Here is a 16,144-nt window from a genome sequence, read left to right as displayed (position 1 = left end):
ATTGTAGCACTTACGGAAAATAGAACCTACCGTAAACTAAACCGGTATTTTTAGAGATAGGTATATCTTGCCTAATAGTCACTTTAAAGAAAATTAAATAAGTAAAGTAGGTTACCTACTATGTTTCAGATTGAGAAAACTTATACAAACGTTTATTTTATTTCATACGCTTCAATACCTATCAGTAGAACGATAAAATGAATTTCTAACTTTTTGGTAAATTAATATTTATTTCCGCGTCCTCTTGGTTATTAAATTTATTGATTTCCAAATAAAGTATTCATACTGATGATGCTTCGAAACATGACAAGGTGGTATCAGATTGTTAAAGTGTCCCCACACGTAAGCGCAATGGGCATACTTTGTGTGTACGACTCATGTACGACTTATTTATTCGTCAGCACAATAGAAGGTGTGTCTAATATGTCCCATGTATACTGAATTCAACAAAAAAATTATATACATATAAATCTAATTCAGACATCAAGCTTGTAGGTATGAAATTTTTTAAAGTTTACGCGCAACTCTTTTTGAAAATAAGCCTGAATTATATTTAAAAGTATACATATACACCATGTCTTGAATTTTGTGAACACTTTTGTTTGTTATATTCTTATGTATCGTTCATGTTATCATTGTAGGTATATGTATGTATTTGTATATAGTAGTTTATTATTATGTTAGATTTTTTTGTATATTATGTATTATATTATTTATTTGAAATCGTTGTATTGTCTCTTCCACTATTTCTATATTTTTACTTTTTTTTGTCGATCCCTAACTGAATGCTCTTCTCCACTCAAAGGTTTCCTGGTAGAGATCACTTAAAGGGATAGGTTCGCTTTTTACATGTACCTCAACGTCTTATATTGAGTTTGGCATACATACACCTACATAAATATGTACTAGTGGCTTTCGTACCAAATACCTACTAACATCTGTCTATTGAAGTTAAGTCGATACAAATTTTCCTATCGGATTGATAAGCATTAACTCAAATGCTGACTCGGTATTGAGCCTATTGAGGTCGCGGTTTAAGTCTAGTACATTTCCTTAACGAATACGCGCTCTATCGATATTATAGACAAAGATAAGCTCTCTATCATAAATCAACTGATTTACGTAATAAACGATAAAGAAATAATAAAACAAAACTTCGCCTAGCCTAGCTAACATCTAAAGCCTGGCTGGTTATATAAATATTATTCAACTTGGAAAATTTTTAATACCCACAAAATCGTCATTTTTAAATGAAATATCTCAAAAACATAATAAAACTTACGTAACCACCGCAGGAAAACTCGATTTCACGTAGAAAAACCGCATCGAAATCGGTCTATCCGTTCGGGCGCTACGTTGCCATACGTTATGACAACATCTATATGCGTCGTAGGTTCAAAAACCGTATAGTGTGTTTCTAATTTGAAATAGCATTACGTTTTTCCCGATAAAAATATGTAGAGAACTCAGAAAAATGTTTGCAGTCAACAAACGTCTACTGTTTTCATAGCTTCGCATATGCATAAACCGTCCATTGCTTTTTAATTTAATATATTATTTATGTTGCACTGTGTATTCCGTTCGACTCATTCCTTAGAATAATCTTTACAACCGCTTGCTTATTTGTAACGTCGCAATCATATTAAACAACGCACAGTAAAGATAAGTTATCTATTCTACTTAGCGTTTTTATAACTAGAAAAGTAATTGACATTTACTTCTTAATCAAAGACAAAGTAAATGTTTATTCCCTATTCATAAAAGTAAATAAAGCTAAGCTGAATATAATCTATCCTTTTCTTTCAAAGCCAAATGGTAAAAATTTAAGTCACTTAAAAATTAAATGTCAAACAAGGATAACGCACATTAATCTTATCTGAAATATTTTTGATTTAGTTTAGTGTACATTGTAATTTTAACAAATTTAAATTATTCGATTACACTATCACATGAATTCGGTTGAAAATACAAGGAATTTGGCACTTCACCCTTATAATATCTACACAAAAGAGGTTTTTAATTTCGAGAATTTTAATTAAGATAAATTTGAATTCATTCAATAAAAGGCTTTAGTAAAGGGTTACGATTACGACGTAATTATCATGTCTGGGTGTATATATAATGAACTAATCACACAATATAATAAAATAAAATTATTATTACTATTGGACGTTTAATATGTATTTAAGTATGTATTTATCTATATATAAGTATGTTTATCCGTTGCCTAATATCCATAGTACAAGCTTTGCTTAATTTGGGACTAGGTCAATTGGTGTCAAGTGTCCCATGATATTTATTTAGATATATATATATACACCTACGCAACGTAAAATAATGTTAACACGGAAATACTAAGTACAAGCTGAAGTATTATTTGTTGTGATTATTTAGATACCAAATAATTCATTCACCATTCCCCCTCACTATTTTACGACATTATTTAAATTTCGTAAAATTGTGCAAATTTCTGTTGTTTTTCCTAATATTTTATCAATTAATCTACCACTAGCACATCATTATCGATTATGATAATGATCGATCGATCGGGGCTGTACCGAATGATTATTTAAAAAGTCATTGCGTGACGTATTGAGAGAGGGTATTTGTTATTTCCGCGTATATCTATAGAGATAACTGACGTTAATTAAATAAGGTACCTAACTCAAGATCTCAGATTGTAGAGTTCCTTAACAACACGTAAAGCTATCAAATAATTATATCTAAATATCAAAATCAAAAAAATCAAAATCATTTACTCAGTAAATAGGCCGCAATGGGCACTTTTACACGTCATTTTTTAAACTACCAGCGCTTTCGGAAAGACCATCATTGCCAAGAAGAATGCGCCGCAAGAAACTTATCAAATAGGATAAGCGTTAAGTAAATAGGCTGTGTACTTTGGAAGGGAAACAATAATGTACAGCTCGGAATGTACGCCCAATAATGAACGACGTGATAATACGAAGCATTATTCCCAAGCAGCACGCAAGCGTTGCCGACATCAAATATACAGCACTATTAGAACTTAGAGTTCTACTGGTGATCCATAAAGGTGTCAAGAAAAGATTATTTACTTATAAAAGTGATTAAACCGTTATTATACAGCTAAAGCTGTACTAAGTTTTTATAAAATACTCCGTGTAAACTTAAAGCTTTAAAACAGAATATTTGAACTCCACTTTAAAACCCTATGCATTTTTTGACACTTCAATCTAATGTTATCCTTCAGCTGCATAGAGGCTGTATTTTGCATGTGATCACTTACTTACTACAGCTATAAGTTATAAAATGGTATCACTTTATACTTGTTTCTGTATAATGGTATATTAAAACTACTTTCTAAAGCTTATTATTAATGCGTAACTGTACACTCTTGTCAGTGTAATAGTTTCATAACTTCTGTCAAATATGATTTTATAGAACTATAATAATAAATGAATTCTGTAATACAGCTTTAATCTGTATTACTGACATGCTGTATAATTTATTTGCTGAAACTGATGTACAGCCTATATAGTAAAAATATTATATTATAACGGCTATTAAAGGGTAAAAGCTGTGAAATGGAATCCAGAAAGTGCGTAGTAAAACCACGGAATCTATAATACTCTCCAGATATCTTTTACGCTGCATAAATCTGTCGCCATTTTCGAACAAATAACAATAAAAGAAATATGACTTCTTACATTATTTTGAGTATTGCTGAAGTTATAGTTATGATTTTCGGATAAATAAATCATAAGTGATACCTGTTGTACAGTATTATTTAACAATCTTATGATTCTAACCTCAAAACCATAAACTTACTTACTTGTTTTGGTAATATTCCTCGTGAATTCTTCAGTATTTCGCGGGCGCGTGAATATTTTTCCACAAAACTATGCACTATTTCCCAGTAAAAATAAATCGGCACGTTGAATCTACAATTATCACTACCTAAAGTCCAACATTTATTCTTGACTTATAACTTCACAGTAAATTGGCGGCCCACCATTATCATAACTAAAAAGAATAAGCGGTTGTTTTCATAAATTTCACATTGTAATTCTCATAAAAAACCAATGAAGAACTATTATCTTTTTAAGAAACTTATAAGAGAATAACTATATGCCTATGGTTTTCTTCAACATCATACTACAGCTCTTCTACAGCTATAGTACAGCCTATTTTTTAGCTATACAGCAACTATACAGCTATAATAACGCATAAGGCTGTATAACAAGGGGCCTAATTTTTACTTATAGAGGTTGTATGCTGTAATGTACGTAGTGATAATGTACGACGTGATAATCTGAATCCAATAGTCAAAATCAAAACTAAATTAATGTCAAATGAAACATTGAAAGTACAGTAACAACATAAGGTGCATTGCAGTCATTAGCAGGGATATTTATTTACATTTAGGAGCGTATATTGAAGCCTTTGATGACGTTCAAAAACGGCCCAGTATCATGTAATAGTTTCCCAAGCATAACTATTAACTATGTATACATTTGTTGTAGTGACAAAGTACATAATGACCGCTATTGCCGTCAACGTGAAATCAATCACCGACGAGTCATCAGAGCCTCTATTCTACGACGCTCAAGTGATAATGACGGCGATTGACAGGTCAGACTTATATTTCACTCTCATCATCCCAGCCTTAGAAAAAAATACAAAACACGAATACAAAAAAAATCGCCGTCATCTTACGATTTTTTTTCTTGCATACCATATCCTAAACTACAAAACAAGCAGTTCTGTATGTATCTAAATAAGTGTCTTGTCTTGACTTATCTGGAATATTGTGGAAGAAAGTTTTGATTTAAGATGAAGATATTCTTTGAAGAGTCCTTTGACGTTTTAATATATTAACAGCCTTATTCATAAAAAGTTAGAGCCTCCTTGAAGGCTCCTTGAAGGCCCGATGCTAAAAAACGTGATTCATAAACGTCTGTTAGCGCTAATCAGTCGATCAAGGCTCTGCTAAAGTTAGAGGACCGTAGACCTCCTTTATCTCCCTGCTAAGTCACAAAATGGCCGCCACAAGTTTGAACAGCTGACTTTGACAAGAGCAAAAAACCATACGAAGATATTTTTATAGTGAAGGCAGAGCTACGCAAAGATTAAAAAAAAAAAACTGGAAAATTTATTTTCAGGAATTTGTATTAAAAATCCTCTAAATTAGCAACAATAAATAACAATAAATATGAAAAAAAAATTAGGATGATTAACATAATTATGGCTTTTTGCACAACATAAACATGCGAATCGGAAATGGCGGGAAAACAAACAATTCGCTTTTTATTTTTTTTCCTGCTAATTTGCTGTCACTGCTGTCAATTTTTTTTTTAATTATCGATTAGGCCATTTTTTGTCTTTGATTTGTCAAGGTGGCCAACATAACGCGTCTTATCCGTCTATCAGCAGCTCAACAACTAGCAGACTGCTAGCAAGTGTTTATGAATCATACTTCTTGACAACCGTCTATTAAGCTTAATCAGTCTGTTAAGTAACAGACCGATCAAACCTCAATTAAGGTTTTTTTATGAATAAGGCTGTAAGACTTTAGGACCTAGGAAGAAATCCATCTAGCCAGGTCTTACTTCCGAGAAATATGTTTTAGGTAGATTTTTAAATTTTAATGTGTCCTTGCTTATGTCAAAATTTTCCAAATAGCTAAATTACTTCATTACTTCTCCTGATAGAACTACGCTAACGCGAAAGACGCGAACCAAAGCTCGCTTTCTCATGGTACTTAACCATCAGAATGGGATAACTATAGTGTCGCCTGCGCGCAGCTGCACTATCACTTTGGCGATATGGAATAGACATTGCGTTGGCGCACGCCGTTAGTATGCCGATACTCGACACGTGTTTATGCAAATTGAGTGAGAACTATAGAGCAAAGTCAAGGGCGGCGTAAGGCCATTATTGGGCCACTTCGCCGCACTCCGATTTATTTTAAAAGCCGTACAACTATGTTTTTTTTTTCGTGCATGCAGCATCATTCATCTCAAAGATCATCAAAATCTGTTGAAAAATAAGGAAAATCTGGGTGAATGAACTTTGCAGTATGTCTCTTTCTATAAAAATAAAACTTAACATGGACTTGCTACAGTTATGAACATTTAAATTGTCTGTATTTTAGTATTTTATTATCTTTCACAACTCGGTTACAATGTTTGTGACCAAACTACTCCGAAACGGCTTGACCGATTTTTATGAATTTTTTTGTGTATATTCAGTAGGTCTGAGAATAGAACATAAATTATTTTTCATACTTCTACGCGGACGGAGTGGCGGGCAACAGCTAGTAAAGCTGTAAGTATTTGATGAAATCAAAAACTAACTTTTATATTTTATTTATTTCGGGGATCTCGAAAACGGCTCTATGTCGATAAAATTTGCATTGGGGTGTTTCGGGGGCAAACAATCTAGTCTCTGAGAAAACGCGTGTTTTAAACTTTAAGCTCGAATTCGCCCAGGTTCACTATAATAAAAAAAGAAAAATAAATGTCTTGACCGCAAGTGGTAATAGTTATTTGTGTCACAAGGGAGCAAAATGGTGTATTTACGGCGAGGGCGTATATTGAATCCAGAATGTAGCGAAGGATTCTACAATAGAATCCTGAGCGTAGCGAGGGATTCTAAAGTCGAATCCTGAGCGTAATGAGGGATTCAAGTGTTAACGCCCAAGATGAAAATAATTTTGCTCCCGAGTGGCTCATACAACTTTTCACACCGAGCATTAAGAAACTTGAAAAAAATAATTCTAAATATTATTAAAGAACAACCAGCATAGAAAATGGCGTGGCTTTACAATTATCAACTTCAAAAAATTGCATTTGCAATAAAACACCTAGAAAAGCCTTGAACAGAAAAGTTGTACTTACTTAGTTAGTGTTGTAAGTTACTTTTCTGAATGAGAGGTGTGAAAAGTATATTTTTCTCTAGTGACGCCAGAAAAACATGGTATTCACTCCACTACGACGGCATTTTCAATGAATACGTTAAATTTGTAACAATACGAGGATATTGTTCGCATTTTCCGCATGCTTAAAATTACAAGCACGCAATTTTTTATGTTTCATGTATTCAAATGAGGCATATATAAGTTGATGTCTTAAAGCATATTGTCTGGTTTTAGATTTATCTGTGAATATTTGGTCAGTTTTGGACTTGTGGTGAGCAAGAAATCTAGTTATTTATCTACAAGTACCGAGATAACCTATACTGTGTGTGTGTGTGTGTGCGGGCGTGAATGTGTGCGTGTGTGCATGCGTTCGTCCGTGCGTGTGCGCGTGTGTATGTGAGTGTATGTTTGTATATTCAAATACACATAGCACTCTATAATAATTTATACCAACACAATTAACGAAAAATTTTATTTAGTTTATTTTATTTAATCTGTTAGCTTATGAATTGTTCTATCAACCCTTTTTGTTTTGACGTTGATTTGAGGGACACACTGTATAATAACCCCTCCGCTAATCGTATAAACTTTATACTAAAGATGAAAACCACTCTTAATACTTTATAGAGTAGTTCTTAGTGGCGACCTCGCACCGAAAGGACCCCTATTATTTTTGTACCCAAACAAGTTTGTGTCGAGACAACTTTGCCGATTTGCTGCCTCTTTATCTTGTAAAATCGAATTTATTTAGGTACTGGCATATATGTATGAATAATATGCCTACTACCTGCTCAGGGGATTTTACCTGCAGAGAAAGGGCTAACTAGTAACTTGAGTAAAATCCATTTCAAGAGCCTACCCGCAATGCAACCTACTTACCTAAACATGCTCACTTGTATTTTAAATACTGTTAACATAAGACCTAAAAGATAAAAGAAAGAGATGTACGAAGGCCAACTTAGGTATCCTTTAAGCAGGGATGGGGGAACTTCTTCCTTCGCGTGCCAATATATACTAACGAAATATACTCCGTATGGCGGGCCAAGCTGTTGCAGTTTTGACTATGTTATTTACTGAAATAAAAATATGTATAGATATGTCTTTTCTGAAACACTAATTTGGCCATTGCCAATAAGAATGAAATTTTGTAACAATACGAAATCTTCTCTTGATTTTTGTTTGATGGTCGCGGGCCGGATTTCAAGCCTTCGCGGACAGATAGCCCGCGGGCCGCAGTTTCCCCCCATCCCTGCTTTAATGGGACTTTTTCCAGTTAATCTTTGAGTGATTGAAGGGTCATCAGACACAAGACTAGTCATTATAATGAAAAGATAAAAGGACTGAAAATTTTATAATAATATCATCATCATCATCATCATGTCAGCCGAAAGACGTCCACTGCTGGACATAGGCCTCCCCCAAGGCTCTCCACTCAGACCGGTCTTGTGCTTTCCGCATCCACCGCGATCCCGCGATCTTAACCAAGTCGTCGCTCCATCTTATTGAAGGCCTACCGACAGCTCCTCTCCGGTCCGCGGACGCCATTCGAGAACCTTCTGACCCCATCGGCCATCAGTCCTGCGAGCAATGTGCCTCGCCCACTGCTACTTTAGTTTCGCAATTCTTCGGGCTATGTCGGTAACCTTAGTTCTACTGCGGATATCATCATTTCTAATTCTATCCCGCAGAGAAACCCCGAGCATAATAGCCCTCTCCATAGCCCTCTGAGTGACTTTGAGTTTTCTCATTAGGCCCATCGTTAGCGCCCACGTCTCAGATCCGTATGTCATCATTGGCAACACACACTGGTCAAAGACTTTTGACTTGAAACACTGCGGTAATTTGGACGAAAAGACACTGCGAAGCTTCCCCGAACGCTGCCCAGCCGAGTCGGATTCGATGAGTGATCTCTTTCTCAAAGTTGGACCTACCTAACTGGACCGTTTGTCCCAGGTATACATAGTCGTCAACAACTTCGAGCGCAGAGTCTCCGACTATTACGGGAGTTGGTACAACATGGACATTAGACATGACTTTCGTCTTGTCCATGTTCATTTTCAGGCCAACTCGGTCGGAATAATATGCTATATGACATATTCATGACTCATATAACATCACCACATTAGCGCTAGCCTAAGTTTGGCCTATGGCCTTTCAAGCCGAGGATTATGGATTCAAATCTGGAATAGTTTCTCTGAGTTTTTCGAAATTTACCTATGTGCGAAATAACAATCAACACAAAGTGTAAACTTATGTAAGTACCTACATTTATGATTTAGTAGAATTTTAATTTACTACGATTTTTCTTCCGGATGTGCGACATATTTCTTAAGTGATTCTTTATGAGTCTAAGTACCCATGAACAATGGGTCATAAAATGGACCCATTAAGTTGTATTGACGTCATATCGTCATATCGTTTTTCATGTAATTAACGGCATTAATTAATTAAAGTACGTTTTATAACGTGTCCTTTTTTTTTTAGTACACAGCGTGGCGGAAAATGTCACTTATACGAGTATGTGTCAGCGAACAATGAATAGGTACTCAATTAAGTTTTCTCCATATGTACCTACATAACCATGAATAACAAATTAATTTTTCACTTCTCATACTCGTAACGTTCGTGTTTATGCTGGATCTAGGCGACATAAAAAATGACTTTTTATGATCTAATGCATAGAGTAAAATCTTCGTTTAAGACCAAGGCAATCAGGTGTAAACAGCCACAAACAAAGAAGTTGTTACATATTTTTTAATAATTTTTAATTTATATAAAACTAAAAATCAATCAAATCAATCAAAATAGATCAATAAATCTAAAAATTTATAATTATAATAGTAATGCGTGAAAAATAAAAGGCCGCCGGCTCGGGTGGCTATATGAACGTCTCGTGTAAAGCCTCGTTTTATGATCTTGTTGTACAATCTACTATTATGTCCATCCTACTTTCCTACTAATAATCTAAATGCTAAAGTTTGTGCGTACACACACTTGTTACCTACTTACTCTTTTACGTTAATAATATTTAGCTGAAATTTGGTACCTAGAGATACCTGGATATCTCGAATAGCATATAAATAATAATATGATTAATATGCTACTTTTTAACCCGATATTACCACAAGATGAGATGATGATGAGATGGACGGATGACCTGGTTGAAGTCGCGGGTTCACGGTGGATGCAAGCCGCTTCCAAGCGAGGCAACTGGAGGTCCTCCGCCCTCCTGAAGGGCCTATGTCCAAAAGTGGACGTCCTACGGCTGATATGAAGATGACGATGATTTCCACAAGATCGGGATGAAATTCCAAATGAATTGTCGCGGGTGTTTTTATGCAACGACAATGAAATCCACTATGTAATTTTTAAGCAATCCAAAGAGTATGCGAAATCCCGGAATTTGAATTCAAATACATTCGCACGCGTAAACGCTAGTCTTAATATAAAGTTAAGATAAAAGCCCTGACTGACTGACTCATCAACAAAAAATTCCATACGATTGAACCTAGATCGCTAAAAATTTTCATAGAGACTCCAATTTAAGACGTAGACAAATAACACATTCCCTAAACTTGGCAGCGTATCTAATAAGATACATAATTTTAGATCATTTTTTGTATTATTTTTAAAGTTATTTTTGTTAGCTCTACATAAATCCAACGAGGCTTGAATTGAGTACTTACACTTTTCTCACCTTGCCAAGTTTAGGAATAATAAATTTACGTCTAACTTATACCTACATAAAAACTGAGGTAAAGCCGCGAACGTAAGCTAGATGTTGTAAGGAAGTTAATTTTACTGTCAGCATAATTTTATTTTATATACTTATTTAATACCGAACAATAAACATCTTTTAATTATACGAGAATATAAAATTCAGTTTTGGTTTTACCCAAGCTAATAACAATGCTATATAATTTATTAATTTAAACTTTTATTCATTTTATCGCAAATACCTATGGTTGAAAACGTAGAATATTGAAATCGTAAGAACATCTTCCTTATGAATAATTAGCATATTTATTTGCGTTGGTTGATTTTAATTAAGTAGCTGTTTGCGATGTGAAACATTAAAACATTTTGTAAAGAGAGGCTTAATTTCAGCTGTTTTCTAGCCGCAAAAGTGCTATTGAAATGCAATTATTTTGCAGTTGACATAACTTTATCAAATCTTCAAATCAACTACTTATCAATCCGCTAGCACAGGTTAGGTATGTTGCAGTTGGTACACTCGGGCATTTATTTTTAACCGACTTCAAAAAAGGAGGAGGTTCTATGTTTTTTTTTATACAGTATAAATGCCCGATGATTTTGTGTTTCTAGACACACGTAGCACTTCTCACAAAAAAGATGAACACATTATGCATGCAATGCTAACAAAATATTATTCTCATCAGAAGAATCGAAGATATCATGTGAACGTTGTTTATTTCATGTTACCTATGTCATGAAGTGGGCAACAATAGTTAAGTGTTGTCTAATGATAATTTTATTGAAGCAGTTCTATTCTTAAAGTACCTACCTAGTATTTATATTAACAGGGTGTTAGAGAACATACTTTCTTGAATTTCTCGAAGGTTAGATTAATTGAAGCTATCTGATATAATATTGCAATTAAAAATAAGGCAATTAATCGTCGAGTCTTATAATATCCGCATGTGATTTCCTATAGCATCTTATACCTATAGATATTATTATTATATTGCATTTAGTAGTATATTTTAGTGTAGCTAGGTTTCTTTTCTATGAGCTCATGCTTATTAAAATTGTATTGTAGCTTTAACATAGTAGCGTGTAGCTTGTATTGTATTGTATAAATAAAGATTTCACATGATTCATAAAAAAACAGTTTATATTGGGAGAACGATATACAAAGTCGAACTTGTCGTATAAACAAATCTCTTCGAGTTAATCTAACTTACACTGAAAAGTTCGGTAGAGATTGTTGTATTTGACTTTGTTTATTGAAGTGACATACATACATCAGATAGAATACAATGTATAGTAAAGAATAAGAAATTTAAACATTTTGATTAGCCAGTTATACAACATACTCCCCGTAATCAAAACAAGATTATAAACATAAACCTATTCCTTTTATACAATTCTGATGCTTGATACGAGCCAATGGCTTAGTTAGTACATCAGCCCACATCTCCAAAGTATTGATATATAAGACATTAACAATATTGTTCGATAATAAATCTCGTATATAATGAAATCTTGTGTCTATATGCTTGGTTCTGTTGTGGTGAACCGGATTCAATGCCAACTTCTGGGCAGACTGTGAATCATTATAAATAGTAATAACAGTTGACATACCAGTAAGTTCACACATCAATCGCCTCAGAAATTCAGCCTCTCTACCCGCACTGGACAAACTCATATATTCCGCTTCGCTGGACGACAGGGCAATGGTGGTTTGCTTCTTACTTTCCCATGAAATGGCTCCTCCCGGCCATAGAAAAATAGAATCCGGTGTATGAACGACGATCCATAGGACAATTGGCCCAATCTGTCACCGTCTTTCCTGTAAGTAATGCCCAAATCGATAGTGCCTTTCAAATATTGTAATACACGTTTTGCCGCCTTCCAATGACTTTTATCATATTTAGTATTGAACTGACTCAAATATGATGTAGCAAAAGCAATGTCTGGACGAGTATTAACGGCCAGAAAATTGAGTGAGCCTATCAATTGCTGATACGGATAGGATAATGAAGATTCACTTACATTCTTCTCACTCGGCAGAAACTTTTTAGTTTCCAACGGCGTAGGAACGCTCTTACAGTCCATCATGTGAAATTTTTGTAGCAAATCACGAATGTAACTTTCTTGAGATATTTTAATCTCATTAGGTTTGTAATGTATATTTAAACCTAAGTAATAACTAAGTTTGCCAATCACTTTCAAACTAAAATGATTCCGCAAGTCAGATATGACAGTATTTAGCGTTTTATTTTCTTTGTACAAAATGACAATGTCATCGACATGGAAAGCGAGTATTATTAACTCGTTACCAAACTTTTTAGTATAAATACATGCTTCCGAAGGAGTTTGGTTAAAACCTATGCATTGTAAAATTTCGGTCAACTTTTTATACCATGCTCGTGAAGCCTGTTTGAGGCCATAAAGCGATCGTTTCAGTAAACATACTTTATCTTCTTGACCAGGTTTTATAAATCCTTCCGGCTGACTCATATATACTTCTTCCTCCAAAATCCGTTTAAAAAAGCCGTATCAACGTCTAAATGGTGCATTTTCATTCCCTCTTCCGCAGCCAATGCGAACAACATGCGTAAAGAAGAGTTTCGAACGACTGGAGAGAAAGTTTCCAAGTAGTCAATACCATAAACTTGATTAAATCCTTTCGCGACAAGTCTAGCTTTATATTTAATTACGTCACCATGCGCATTTTTCTTCAGCTTGTAGATCCATTTGCAAGGTATGACTTTCTTATCTGGTCTATCAACGAGAACCCAAGTTTGTTTCTCAAGCAGTGACTGATATTCATCTTGCATAGCTTGATACCATTTATCACTATCTTCTGCGTTCACAGCCTGTGTATAAGTTGTAGGTTCATCCATCAGCTGAGGGGATGAAGTTTGCATGCATACACAATTGGCAGCAGAATTAGGTTTTCTGGGTCTCAAATTGTACCTTGGTTCTACAGAATCAGTATCAGATTCAGTTTCTTCTGATGAAGATGCAATAACAGGTTGAACTGACACATTTGGAGTAACAGCGTTATGCCACTGTTCCACGACATTAATATCAGACTGAACATCTTCTGATATAATATCTGAAATATCAGGTTGAATCTGTTCATTTTCGATGACAGCGCTTGTGACAGGTGTTCGACTATCTGAACTATTTGACGAGTTTACTTGCGAACTTAGCAATAGAGGTACAACTGCTGATTCAGTTAAATTATTATCAGACTTACAAGTTGTCTTTACTTTCAAATCTTGAAAATCACATTCAAAGAAAGTAACATCTCTGCTTTTCACAAGTCTTCTGGGATATCTAATATCTCTGAAATAATAACTTCTTGGATCTTCTGAATATCCAACGAAAATATGCTCGGATGCTTTCATGTCCAATTTCTTCGATTACATTCAGGGACATGGATGAATGCTCTGCATCCAAAACACGCAGATGAGAAAGATTTGGTATTTTAGCATACCATTTCTCGTACGCCGTCTTCCCATTGAGAGCACGGTGAGGAGACCTATTTTTAAGATATACAGCCATCTCTGCAGCATCTTGCCAATAAGCCGGAGAAAGGGAACTATCAGAAAGCATTGATCTTACTTTCTCCAAAATTGAGCGATTTGTTCTTTCTGCAATAGAATTTTGCTGAGGACTGTAGGGAACTGTTGTTTGGTGTTGAATTCCTTCATTTTGTAAATATCTCGAAAATTCAGCATTAACATATTCTTTTCCATTATCACTCTTCAATATCTTAATCTTTGCTCCTGTTTCCCGCTCTACTGTGGACTGGAAAATACGAAACTTGTTCTTTACTTCCGCTTTTGAAGGAATAAAGAATACAAAAGTCATACGAGAAAAATCATCTATGAAAAATAAAAATATACTTATTGCCTTGAAATGAAGTTTCAGGCAATGGTCCACAAATATCTGAATGAATAAGTTCCAGAACAGAAGTTGATCTTTTATGTGAAACTTTCTTAAAGGTTTCCTATTCTGCTTACCTTCAATGCAGGGGATACATGGTTCCTTATCGACTTCTGAGTAGTCCACGCCCACTGCGTGTCCCTTCCTCAGTTGATCCATTCCGATGCGACATAAATGACCTAGTCGTCTATGCCAGAGCTTGAAGCTAGAAACATCAGAGTGGGTCTCAAAAGCAGATAATTGAGTCGTTGGTTGACCGTACAGTCTAAAGAATACAGTCCACCACATATAGAACCATGTAAAATTACATCACCTGTACAAGAAAAGCATCAGAATCATAAAAATTACAACCTGTTCTATCAAAACTACGTTAAAACCTTTATCTACTGCCTTCTTCACTGAAATAAGATTAGAATTCAAGTTCGGTACATGAACACATCAGTAATCTTCTTTAATTAGTATTCTGACCGCAAGTGGTGATAGAAATATCTCCAATGCCTTTACTGGGCAGTACATCTCCATTTGCAATGGTTACAGTCCAATAGACGAACTTCTCACATTATTCATCCAATCAGCTCGTGACGTCATGTGTGCTGAAGCTCCAGAATCAATAAACCATTTATCACGCTCTAATCCGTCATTGACATTCAGTGCACATAGAGATTTTTGTGATTTACGGGTCTCTTCTTCTTGTCCTTTTTATGGGGACAATCTGGACGCTTATGTCCTGGCTCCATGCAGTCGTAACACACAATAGGTTTCTTCGGTTTGGATGTAGAAGGTTTGTTCTGGTTCATTCGTGTACGAAGAGCAGTATCTGGGTTATCTATAGCTGGTTTATTCAGTTCATTCAATAATTTGGTCTTAATAAATCCACTGTAATGTCTATGTTGGAATTTTCCAAAGCCATTACTAAAGGTGCATATTGAGGACTTAAACCTCCAAGAAGAATCGCAGCTATTGAAGCATCTTCCATAATTTTGCCAATGTCGGCTAAATCTTGCACAGTTGACATGACAGCATTTATGTACGTCTCTATATTGAAATCAAAATCATCAAACAGTACCTGTAGAGTTTCCGTTCGAGGCTTATACGTCGCCCTAAACCTTTGTCCTCGTAAGCGGACGAAAGAGCATCCCAAGCTTCTTGGCTGTTTGCATGACCTTACATGAGTTATTGCCATACCATCTAAAGTGAGACATATTTTCGATAACGCCTTCTGATCGTTACGTGATTTTATCTCAGTAGGAATTTTACTATCACAGAATATCCGATGATCGTCTCCCATAACTCTTCATGCATAAGGTACATACGCATTTTGAATTTCCATACGGAATAACCGTCTCTGTAATGAGTGGTTTTATGCAGAAATCGAATTATTTGCCATATTTATACGCACAGCTGTTTATGTCACAACAAAAATAGTATGAAAATATCTTCGTGAACTATTGAAAATTTTACAGATTTTCATAATTATAAACGCACATACTGGAAAAAACTAGTAGATTCACTTTTTATAAAGAATATATAGCTTTATAAGTAATACTCAGTTAAATATAGAGTTTCGTGCTGATAACGAATGTTGTATTTGACTTTGTTATT

At 34.9% G+C, this 16,144-nt stretch overlaps 1 protein-coding gene across 5 annotated transcripts in view; it reads right to left on the bottom strand.

Annotated features, from left to right (window-relative positions):
- nebu (solute carrier family 2 member nebulosa) overlaps positions 1-16,144 on the bottom strand; it is a 111,206-nt gene that overhangs the window by 22,162 nt on the left and 72,900 nt on the right. The window lies entirely within an intron of this gene.

Source organism: Choristoneura fumiferana, chromosome 8, assembly GCF_025370935.1.
Source record: "Choristoneura fumiferana chromosome 8, NRCan_CFum_1, whole genome shotgun sequence".
In the NCBI taxonomy this organism is placed as follows: Eukaryota; Metazoa; Arthropoda; class Insecta; order Lepidoptera; family Tortricidae; genus Choristoneura; species Choristoneura fumiferana.
This window is presented reverse-complemented; position numbering and strand designations above follow the sequence as displayed.